This window comes from Pteropus vampyrus, unplaced genomic scaffold, assembly GCF_000151845.1.
Source record: "Pteropus vampyrus isolate Shadow unplaced genomic scaffold, Pvam_2.0 Scaffold56, whole genome shotgun sequence".
NCBI lineage: Eukaryota > Metazoa > Chordata > Mammalia > Chiroptera > Pteropodidae > Pteropus > Pteropus vampyrus.
This window is the reverse complement of record NW_011888837.1, coordinates 2611236-2622036: the sequence shown is the minus strand read 5'-3', so window position 1 is coordinate 2622036 and position 10801 is coordinate 2611236. Positions and strand designations below refer to the sequence as shown.

Sequence of the window (10801 nt, the reverse complement as noted above, 5' to 3'; positions counted from 1 at the left end):
AGCCAAAAAATTCATCTTGCCTGTCATGGGGGCCAGCTTTTTGAACAGCCTTAGATGGACAATTAAGAGTATCGTATTCAACAGGCATTCACATTTTTTCCCCAGAATTTTTTATGAATTGGTGAGGCATTTGGATTTAGTGTCCTATAAAAATTCTTTGGTCAACTGTTAGCCAACAAGTCTATAACAGATAGTTTTTATAGATCTATAATTAGATTATTAATATCTAGTAAAACAATTATCCAAGATTTATTCTAACACTTCCATGAATAATTTAACATTTTGATGTCTTGTTTACCTTGGGAATAGCCAATATTCATTTCGTATATTAAAAGTACAGTAACTCTAGTTGTGAACTCCCCTTCAATATATTCTATCTGCAGGTAATGAAACTTTCCTCAATCAAAAGCTATTTGGATTCAATTCATGGGATCTTCTAAAAAGACACTCAAGAGAAAAAGGAATTATTGATTATTTTCTTTTCTTCCCACCTTTAGTTTCTAGATTCAATTTCGCTAGACTACTCTTGTGATAATGTACCGGAACCATAAAGATAATAAAAATAGCCCTGTCCATGTCACTACAATTAGAGTTTATGTTGGATCCCTGTGCAATATAGCATTCATGTCCAGCTGTTCCATTAACGTTACAATCTCTTCAGAGAATTTCAACCTCTTCATAATGTACTCTAGATTGAAAAAGTTCCAGGCCTGAAACCACAGAGGCCTATTTTTGTTAATTAATTTATTAATACGTTTATTCCACAGACTTTATTGGTGACTGAATTTGTATAAGGGGGGTAAGGCTGTTCTCTCATAATATTAAGAAATAGGAGGAGCAGATAATAATCAGAAAAGGCCCTTAAAATTATCCTTTCTTCTGCCCTCAGCTTATTCTCTAACTGATTGAGGCTTATGAGTTAGAGAATAGGCTTTACTACTTCAGGATCTAGTTTATTTCATTAAGAGACTAAAGTTCTTTGCCAAATCTATCCCTATGGTCTTTCTCTGACTGGTTCTGAGAGGTCATATTTAAGTTCCAACAGTGGTTCTGCTGGTGGGTAACTAAATTGCCTCATGGTGGTATCAGAGACACAAGTATGCCACTGGGATCTTTGTCTTCGAAGGACTGAGGATATGGAGACTGCTTAGGGAAGAAATCCTGGTTATCCACAGCCCTCAAAGCTTTCAATGTGGAAGACATGACTTCAATGTGTTGTCATGACTTCAGTGCCTATAACCAAGATATGAGCTGAGGTCACAGGAATGACTTTGTGGTCTTCTCCTTTGCCTTATTTTAAGCCTCCAATACTACTTCCCTCCCTCGCTCTTACAAATTCTAATTACTGGAACTGAAAGTTAGGGTGATGAGGGTAGTCACTAAGCATTCTCAGTTCACCCCAGAAGCATTTAGCTATGGCTAGCATCTGCTCTCACGTTTTCTAAGTAAACTTAATCTGCCAGAAGCTGCTCTATTGCTTCTCTCTCAACTCTTCTCAGAAATAACTTTTTCAGCATCAGCACATACAAAGTTTCTTTTTTCCCTACATTGCGGTGGATATTAAAGGATTTAACACACATATCCCTTTTTTCCACTCATTTTCTTTCCCTTTCCTATCTTCTTTATATTCCAAATAACCATTCATTAGTCTTTAATAGCAAGGCCACAGTCTTAGAGGTATTGATAATCTTTGGTCATTGAACAACCTCTAGAGCAGGATCTTGTCAATAGATTTTCATCAGTCCCTTTCTCTTTTAACTAATTACTTCTGCTATATTTCTCTAAGATAATTTACCTCCTATGAGAAAGATGTAGTCCTATAACTACAACCACAATTTCAATACATAAGAAATTTAGTCATAAACATTAAGGCCTATCCCAAATAATCTATGATGAAGGAGGCAAAAATATACAATGGGATAAAGATAGATTTTTCAATAAATGGTGGTGGGAAAACTGGACAGATACATCCAAAAAATGAAACTAGACAAACTTCCTATACTATATACAAAACAAATTAAAAGCTTCAATGTAAGACTGGAAACTACAAAACTCCTACACGGGCAGTAAACTCTCTGACATTACTCTTAGTAATATTTTTTGGATATGTCTTCTTAGACTAGGGAAACAAAAGAAAAAATAAACAAATGAGACTACATCAAACTAAAAAAGTTTTTGCATGGCAAAGAAAATGGTCAACAAGTCTATGGCAATGCCACCGTGAAAATGCCTGATCTTGGCTGATCTCAGAAGCTAAGCAGGGTTGGGCCTGGTTAGTACTTGGATGGGAGACCACCTAGGAAGACCAGGTGCTATCGGCATTAAAAGAGAGAGAGAGAGAGAGTGAGAGAGAGAGAGAGAGAGAAGGGAAGGAAGGAAGGAAGGAAGGAAGGAAGGAAGGAAGGAAGGAAGGAAGGAAGGAAGGAAGGAAGGAAGGAAGGAAGGAAAAAAGGAAAAAGAATAAAGTTTGAATTCTACATTGAAACATTTGTTTCATGTTCAAAATGAAACTTTTCTGCTTTAATGTCTGACTTAAAGATTCATTTGTTACTGGTCAACTCATCCAAAATCAGGACTTATGCAAAATCCCTGGTACTTAATGACAGGTAAGAATGAGCTGTGTGTTGATTTGGCAGTAAGAGATATTGGAGTGCCAAATTGGAGATCTCCAATAAAAACAATATTAATACCCAACTACGCAGTTCCGTTTCTGAGATCTGTCATTTCTGAGAGAGGTGTTGCCAACCTGGTTTCCTTAATCATGTTGATACTTGTGACTATTATTTAATGTTTTGGTAAATACTGAAATTGTGAATTGAATCCAAATCTACTCAAGCAAGCTCATGAGTCATAGAAATCTTAAATAGTACGCTTGAATGTGAGATAATATTTAGGAGATTTACCGACCCGCTAAAGGTATGTATTTGGGGGAAATGGGGAGAAAATAGAAATCACAGAGTAAAATGTGAAAACATCTTCTTAAGCATTTTTGAACTCTTTATTTTATTATTGTAATTAAATATAAAAATATAATTCTATATCTATATGATGCTGAAATTCACATATTTTCCAAATTCTCAGATTATAAAGAAATTTCTCGCTTTATTTTTTTCATCATTTGATGGGTATGTTGACTAAAGCAGGAGTTAGTTGCCTCTGGAAATGGTTGCTAATGTTGAGTAAAGTTAGTCTTAACTATCCTCCTATGTCGCTAGAACACATGATGATGGTAGTGGCCTAAAAAATAACAGGATATGGTGTAACATGATGCACTAAGTCCTCTGCTGAATCATGTGTGCTTTTTTTGTTTTTGTTTTTGTTTTTGTTTTTTTTTTTACTTAATCGCCTTCCTCTTTTCATCTGGCATCTAATCTGATTATGCTTTACCTTTATTCATGAAATCTAAAGATCTAACTAGGTCAACACTAGAAAGATTGTGACTATTGGCATTCTATTTACCTCTTTCTCTAGCCAAGCATTTTAGCAGGTGAGAAAGACCTTACTTATCCAAATATTTGCTGCAAAGTAAGCCCAATGTTTTAGCTCTTCCAATCCTATTCTTTTCTCTTTCTTTCATCATTTCACCTCTAGCCAACCTCACTTTACCATATAATAATAAACGACAGCTAATATTTGATGACAACTACTTTGTGCCAAGTACATTGTATAAATTATCTTCATTTAATTCTCCCAACAAAATAAACTGTTTTAGATAATTTTTGAATAAGTGTATAGAGGTTTAGAGAGGTTGAGTGGCGTGGCTAATATTAGACAGGAATGTGGTGGAACTAGGGTTTAAAACCAGCCTGCCTGACAGCAGAGCCAATATAGGTAATTACTGCCTAATAGGCCTCCTTGCCTCTCCCAAAGTCCTATTTGCGTTCACACAACTTTACCTGCCTAGAAGGATGGGATTTGACTTTTTCCACTGACAGGCTAGGTGCCTCAGAGATGCCATTGTGTACTTTACATGCTCTTGCTGCCCATCCCCATTCATTTCTCTTTGTTTGTTTCACCATCTCTTCTCTCTCTATGCCATTCATTCATTTATTCATTCATCAAATATTTATTGAGCTTCTCCTGAGCAATTTCCCCAGTACAGCAAAAAACCAAACAAAGTTTCTCTCTCAAGGTCATTCTATAAAGAATTACAGTTGACAAATAAGCAAGAAAAAAAAAAGATGTGTGCATGTATGGTGTGTCTGTGTATATTATATAGAGTGATTTAAGAACTCTAATACAATGATATTTGAGTAAAAATCTGAAAGAAGTAAAGGACAAACTTTATAGGCTTTGGGAAAGAAAAATATTCCAGGCAGAGAGAACAGCAGGTCCAAATATCCCAAGATAGGAGTTCACTTGATATATTTAAAAAATAATGTATCTGAGCATAATTAGTAAGAAGTAGCCAGAGGCGGTAAGATTGAAGCTTTTGCACTTGTAGTATATAATGAGAATTTAGGATGTCCTCTAGGTGAATTACAAAGTCATTTGGCAAGATGATTTCTCTTGCTTTTTAAAAGTTCACCATGCTCTATGTGAAATTTAGAACATAAGCAGGCAAAGAAAGATAAAAAGAGACCAGTGTAAAGGCTTTTACAATAGTTCAGGTATAAAACGATGATGCTTTCATTTGTATTGGGACCTTTGGAGTTGGTGAGAAGTTGTTGAGTTGGGGGTGTTTTTGAAAAATGGAGCTGACAGGACTTGCTGGTGAATTGAATGTGAGGCATGACATACGTGAGGTATTAGGGTGGCTCTGAGATTAGCCTGAACAAGTGGAAGCATGAAGTAGGTATCACTGAGTTAGGGAAATTCAAGATTCGATAGGGAATAGCTTGAGATTTAAAGTTTTATTTTGGTCATTTTAATATTAGAGATTCCTATTAATCATCCAAGTAAATATACAAAGTATTAAACAGTTGAATATAGGAATATGTAGTTCAGCAGAGAGGTTTGGGCTTGAATTAGATAAATTTGTGTGATTATCATATGGCTTGTATTTACAAAGAATTGGATTAGGGCACTCATGGAAGTGAGTATAGAATAAAGAAAAGCACTCTCTTAATAATTCCTTATCCTAGTTGCACACCAGACTCTACACAGGACTTTAAAATACACATATCAGAGCTTATAGACTCATCAAATTGAAATCTTTGAGAACAGAGCCCAGGAATCTATCTTGTCAATCAGCTTCCCTAGATGAGTCATTACATAAAAACTGAAATGTGTTTGTGAATCTGTATTACAAGCTATTTTATTTGTGTTATAATAAGGAATTAATTTTTAATGTTGAGAAGATATTTCTCTCCTCATCTACTACCATCTATTCAGATCCAAGATTTGGTTTTCCCTTATCGTAAATGTTCTACCCACATCTATCCTTACCTTTATTTTTACACAATTAACTCACATAATCTTTTCAGAAAATAAATCTTCAATGCCATCTTATTGTTCTCAAAGGCAACAATTCTTAACATGACCTGTAAGGGCATGTCTGGTGTTGGCCATCTGTCTTTTTCTCTTCAGAGACCAGGCATCTTCATTGCTGTCAACACAGCAGTCATCACTCTCCTTCCTTCAGTCCCTAAAAAACATCTACTTCCTCTTGTCCTAGGTTTTGCACTTGTGGTATCCTCTGATGACTTTTTCCTCCCTTGTTTCACCTAATTAACTCTTACTCATGTTTCGACCTTGGCTCAATCATCATTTCCTTAGGGGAAGGCTTCTCTGATTTTTCTGACTAAGCTAAATTCCTCTATGAAATGTAGATTATGAAATAAATTTAGGAAGTTATGACTTGCATCTTTTTAAAGAAAAGGAAATAGAATACAATGGAATAGAAAAATATCAGAGTGGGTTGCACATAATTAAGTATTATCTTATAAACTTTTGTTTTTGTGTGCTCTAATAAGGTACGCTCTTTTTGTAATACTTTTACAGTTGAAATATTGTGTATGTGTGTAATTACTAGCTTATTGACTGACTTTCTCATTAGATTGTAAGTCTCATGAGGGCAAAGGACAGTGTCTTCTGCTTGCCTTCCATTTTATCCATAGTCCTGATCAAATGACCAGATTTTATCTAACTAAGCACTCAAAGTATATTTGTGGGAAAGAGGGAGAAAATAAAAAACAGATGTGGAAATTTATATTAGGGGTAGGGCAAGCTTGCAGCATCACATTTTGTAGTGTAGCCAGACTAGCTTTGCCAGTGCAAATTCTGTGGGCTCATTGACCTCATATTGAAAAACAATGTTTCCCATAATGTTTATTTTTAATAACATTTAAATAAACACTTTCATTTACAAATGTCAAGTGAAATTGTAAGGTCAGGCAATCTGATATTACTGTCGGCTGAATTATTTCTTGAGATGAGCTTTAGAAACCCAAGCCTTCGTGAGAACTATAGTAGGGTGATCTTATTTTTTTCCTTCTGGAAATTAATGAAAAATCTAGAGATGACGTCAGGACTAATTTCTTCTTGGAAATACTTTTTTTTCCCCTTACAGCTCTTTTACTCATTCTTATAATCACTTTCCTACTCTGTCATTGCGCAATTAGCTCATATAATCATTTCAAGTTTTCCATTTCAAGTGTCAGAAACCTCAACCTAAACTACTTTCCTTAAAAAAAAAAAGGAATTAACTGGCAATTTAACTGAATGTTTCAGTTTTAAACTAGTTTAAGTTTAGCCGAATCTAGGTCCCAATTGTTGTCAGTCACCAAGGCCTGTTTCTTTGACTCCACTTTCTTGGCACCGACTCCGTTCTCAGGTTTCAGGTAGTTGCAAGATGGTTGCTGGTGATCTCAGACTCTCTATGCTCTTAAGTCCATCTAGTAAATTTCTCAGCAAAATTATCTTTTTGTTAAAGGAGATCAAATATATGGTAGCTGAAGGAAACTGGACTTTGGGTGGTAAACACACAATAGAATATATAGATGTCGAATTATAATGTATACCTGAAAATTATATAATCGTATTAACCAACGTTACCCCAATAAACTTGAAAAAAAATTCTGTATACCTAACCACCATAAATGAAATTGAAAAAAAGAAAAAATATATATCATTTTGTTCCATTAAAGTTCAAATCAGTCCCCCAATCATTTTGTATAGGGAAGATCTGAAATTCTGATTGACTAGACCTGAGTCACATGCCTACAGTAAATTAAACTTTTCAAAAAGTACATAGACTGAGAATAGAGAATGAGGTGGTTTTTCAGAGGATATAGCTACCAGAAGGAAAATGAACCAAATGGAAGAGCAACTGTTAAATACCCCACCTACAGTACCCTTTTCCTCTCATTTTCAGCAAGTGATCTTCATTTCTTCCTCCAGAGAACATAAAGTTAACTGTCCTTTCCTCATCTTTATATCCAACTACACCAGCCCCCACTCTTACTTTATTTTTCTCAGAACAGAGCTTTGGCGTCTGAGCTACCATTCATGCTGGTAATTATTAGTTTAGATCCTGTTCTTAATTTCTCTGAGACTTTATTTCATCGATTATCTTATTTCTCCTATTTGCTTACTCTTTCTATTTCTCTCCCACAGACTTGTTCAAAGTTATCAATCTTTACAAAAATGCATCTAGCACCCCTTTAGGTCACCATCCAATCTTCTTCCTTCTTTTTTAACCGGGTTCCTCAACAGGTTTTTTTCCCTCTATTAATGTCTCTTCAATTTACTCATAATTTTATGACAATATGGTTTCCTGCTTTATTAAAATTGCTATGGCAACAATCCAATTAAAAAATGGGAAGAGGATCTAAATAGACATTTTTCCAAAGAAGAGATACATAAGACAAATGAGGACATGAAAAGATGCTCAGCATCATTGATTATCATTATGGAGAACAGACTGGTGCTTGTCTGAAGTAAGAGGGGGTGTAAAATGTGTAAAGGGGGTCAAAAGGTATAAAATTCCAGTTATAAAATGAGTAATACATATTATAACGTATAAATAAATGAATATTTAAAAGTATCTAGGAGAATGAATCTTGGAGGTTCTCATCACAAGAAAAAAATTTGTAACAATATATGGTGGTGGATATTAATTGGACTTATTGTAGTGATCATTTTGCAGTGTGTACAAATATTGAATCATTATGTTGTACATCTGACTCTAATATAATATTATGTCAAATTTACTGCAATAAAAAAGGATTCATAGAAAAATTTTTAAATTTTTTATAGCTAACCTTACCAATAGCCTTGAAAATGCCTCTTTTCAGTACTCCTCATTTATTTTTTATTAACCTCTCAAAGAAACAGGGGCCAAATGTATTTCAAATTTCCTCTCCTTTACAGCTCCACTACAGCTCCTGTTCAGGATTCCATCATTACTCACCTAAAAATTTCTGCAGTTTTCTTATGTAATTATCTCACAATCAATCTCTCCTCCCTTGAATATAGCCGACCACTATCACCACCAGTTAAATTTTAAAAAATTTGATTATGATCATATTACTCTCCGTTTAAAAACTGTATTGAAACCCACAAGATTAAACAGTTTTCTACCACACTATTAGGGCATTCTATGAATCGTGATCTGTGGTAAGATGTAAGAAAGTAATTTGTTACCAATAGAAACAACATCTATATTTTAAATTTTAAAAATAAAATGTTAAATTACTAATAGGTCTCAAGGTGATAGTTTTATTAAAAAATTAACTCACTCATTTTCATTCTAGTCCACCACCTTAACTGAGAAGGAAATAGGAGAATTGATAGCTAAAGTATTGAAACTCATAGGCAACCTTCCGTATATCCATTAGTATGTCTTATACATATGAACATCATCTATCATTTGAAGCAGAATATCTGATAAATAATAAATCTCAATAAGTTTTTATGAGATGAATTAATTTTTAGACTGTACTGAGTGAATCCCACATTCATGAAGGATAAAAGAGAAAACTGGTGAAAGGGCCATGGTTATGATTTTTTTTTTTTGCATTTTTAAATTAGTATTAAATTTATTGGGGTGACATTTATTAATAAAATTATATGTTTCAAGTGTGCAGTTATATAGTACATCATCTGTTTATTGCATTGTGTGCTTGTCACCCAAAGTTTAGTCTCCTTTTGTCACCATATATTTAACTCCTTTTACCTTCGCTGACCTTCCCCCATCCCCCATGATTTTATATCATTTAATGATATTCTTCAAAAATAACATTCTTAAAACAGGCCACTTTTCAAGGTTATTTACTACTTGGCTTTTCTATAATTATATCATACATTCCTTTCTTAATTCTGATGAGGAAAATCTATTTTTTCTTACAAAATGCAAGTTTCTTGAAAACAGGAAATGTATGTTATACATTGATATTTTTATATTTATGTATATTTATATTTTCCTAGTATCTAGCAAATGCCTGACACATAATAGGGAGTTATGCTGAAATTTTAAAAATAAAACAACAATAAAAACAACTAAATAAATAAAAATGAAAACAAAACCTTCAAATATGAAGCCCTAGTACATGAAAGTTGTAAAGGAATACATGTTAGATTGGTACAGGTTCCCTCTAAAGACAAAGCCATTTACTAGGGCTTATTTAAAATCAGATCATTTAGATTCTTAAATGCCTCCATTTATCCTTACTGATGTGTGCCATGGTCATTCACAACCTTCTCCAGTTCTTTAACTATATCATACTGACTTTAAAATACCCAGCACAAATTCCAATTAATGACTGCATCTGGGCACTCAATATACCCCTTAATTAAGGCTCTCCTAATGACTGATTCCTTCTTGAACTTCTAATTCACTTGTTGCCTCTATGGCACACAGTACCTTCTCATACACTAGGTTTTTCTTAAATTATATCTGTATCATTTAGGATTTAAATGCTGTTTCCAATACTATGTAGTTTTGTTAAAAGTTTCATGTATATAACTTGTCATCCCAAGTACATTCTAATTGCTTTGTAAATGACGACTAGGATATAAATCGTGTTGTAATTTTTACAGTGATGAAATCTTGATCTTGTCAAGGAATTTTCCCTCCCAGTGTTGAAGTAGGACATCTCATTCAATTCCCACCTTTTACCCCTTTTCTTAGAGGTTACACAATATTTTAGTTTTTAAATAAATTTTAGATCTCAAGTTTTAAACTCGAGATCAAAGGTATGCCTAGGAAGAGGGAGAATATTTAACCTCAGAGAGGAGGGAATAAAAACTTCAAGAGAATAGTCAGAGGAAAGAGATCTTAAATTCACAGAAACAATAAATAACTCAAGTTATAGACACATTATTATAATCAAAATACACTTTAAAATAATTTAAAATTACGACTCAGATATAAACTGAGATAGTGCCAAATGAGTTGTTTAGCTCATTATTATGGGAACTAGAAGGATGATAAATGCTGGATCAAAGGAAGGAGAGATATATGTAATCGGTGGGAAAAAGGAATTCTGGGACTAAATTGCAAAGCTAGATAAAAAATTGAATAGTGTCCCTGGCTAATAAAATTGTAACAGTTGATGTTATTTTTTTTCTATTGAACAGAAATAATTTGCATTATTTATTGTCAAAAATAATTTTCACTTATCAATTCTCTGGAAGCTAACATCTAACTTTATAAAGGCTAGACATAATTGGTAATAAATAGAAAATCAAACAAAATTACATCCCTTGTTATGTAATTTGTAATCTCCATCATTAAGCTGTACACCTGAAACTAATATGTCCGTATTAAACTAATTATACCTCAATAAAAAATGCAAAAATAAAGAAAAACTGCATTCCCTAGACGAAGAAATTTAATTTCCAGAGGCTTGTCAGATGA

General features: G+C 33.7%; 1 pseudogene; it reads left to right on the top strand.

Annotated features, from left to right (window-relative positions):
* Positions 1-2202: 2202 nt before the first annotated feature.
* LOC111740025 lies at positions 2203-2321 on the top strand (annotated as a pseudogene).
* Positions 2322-10801: the final 8480 nt, after the last annotated feature.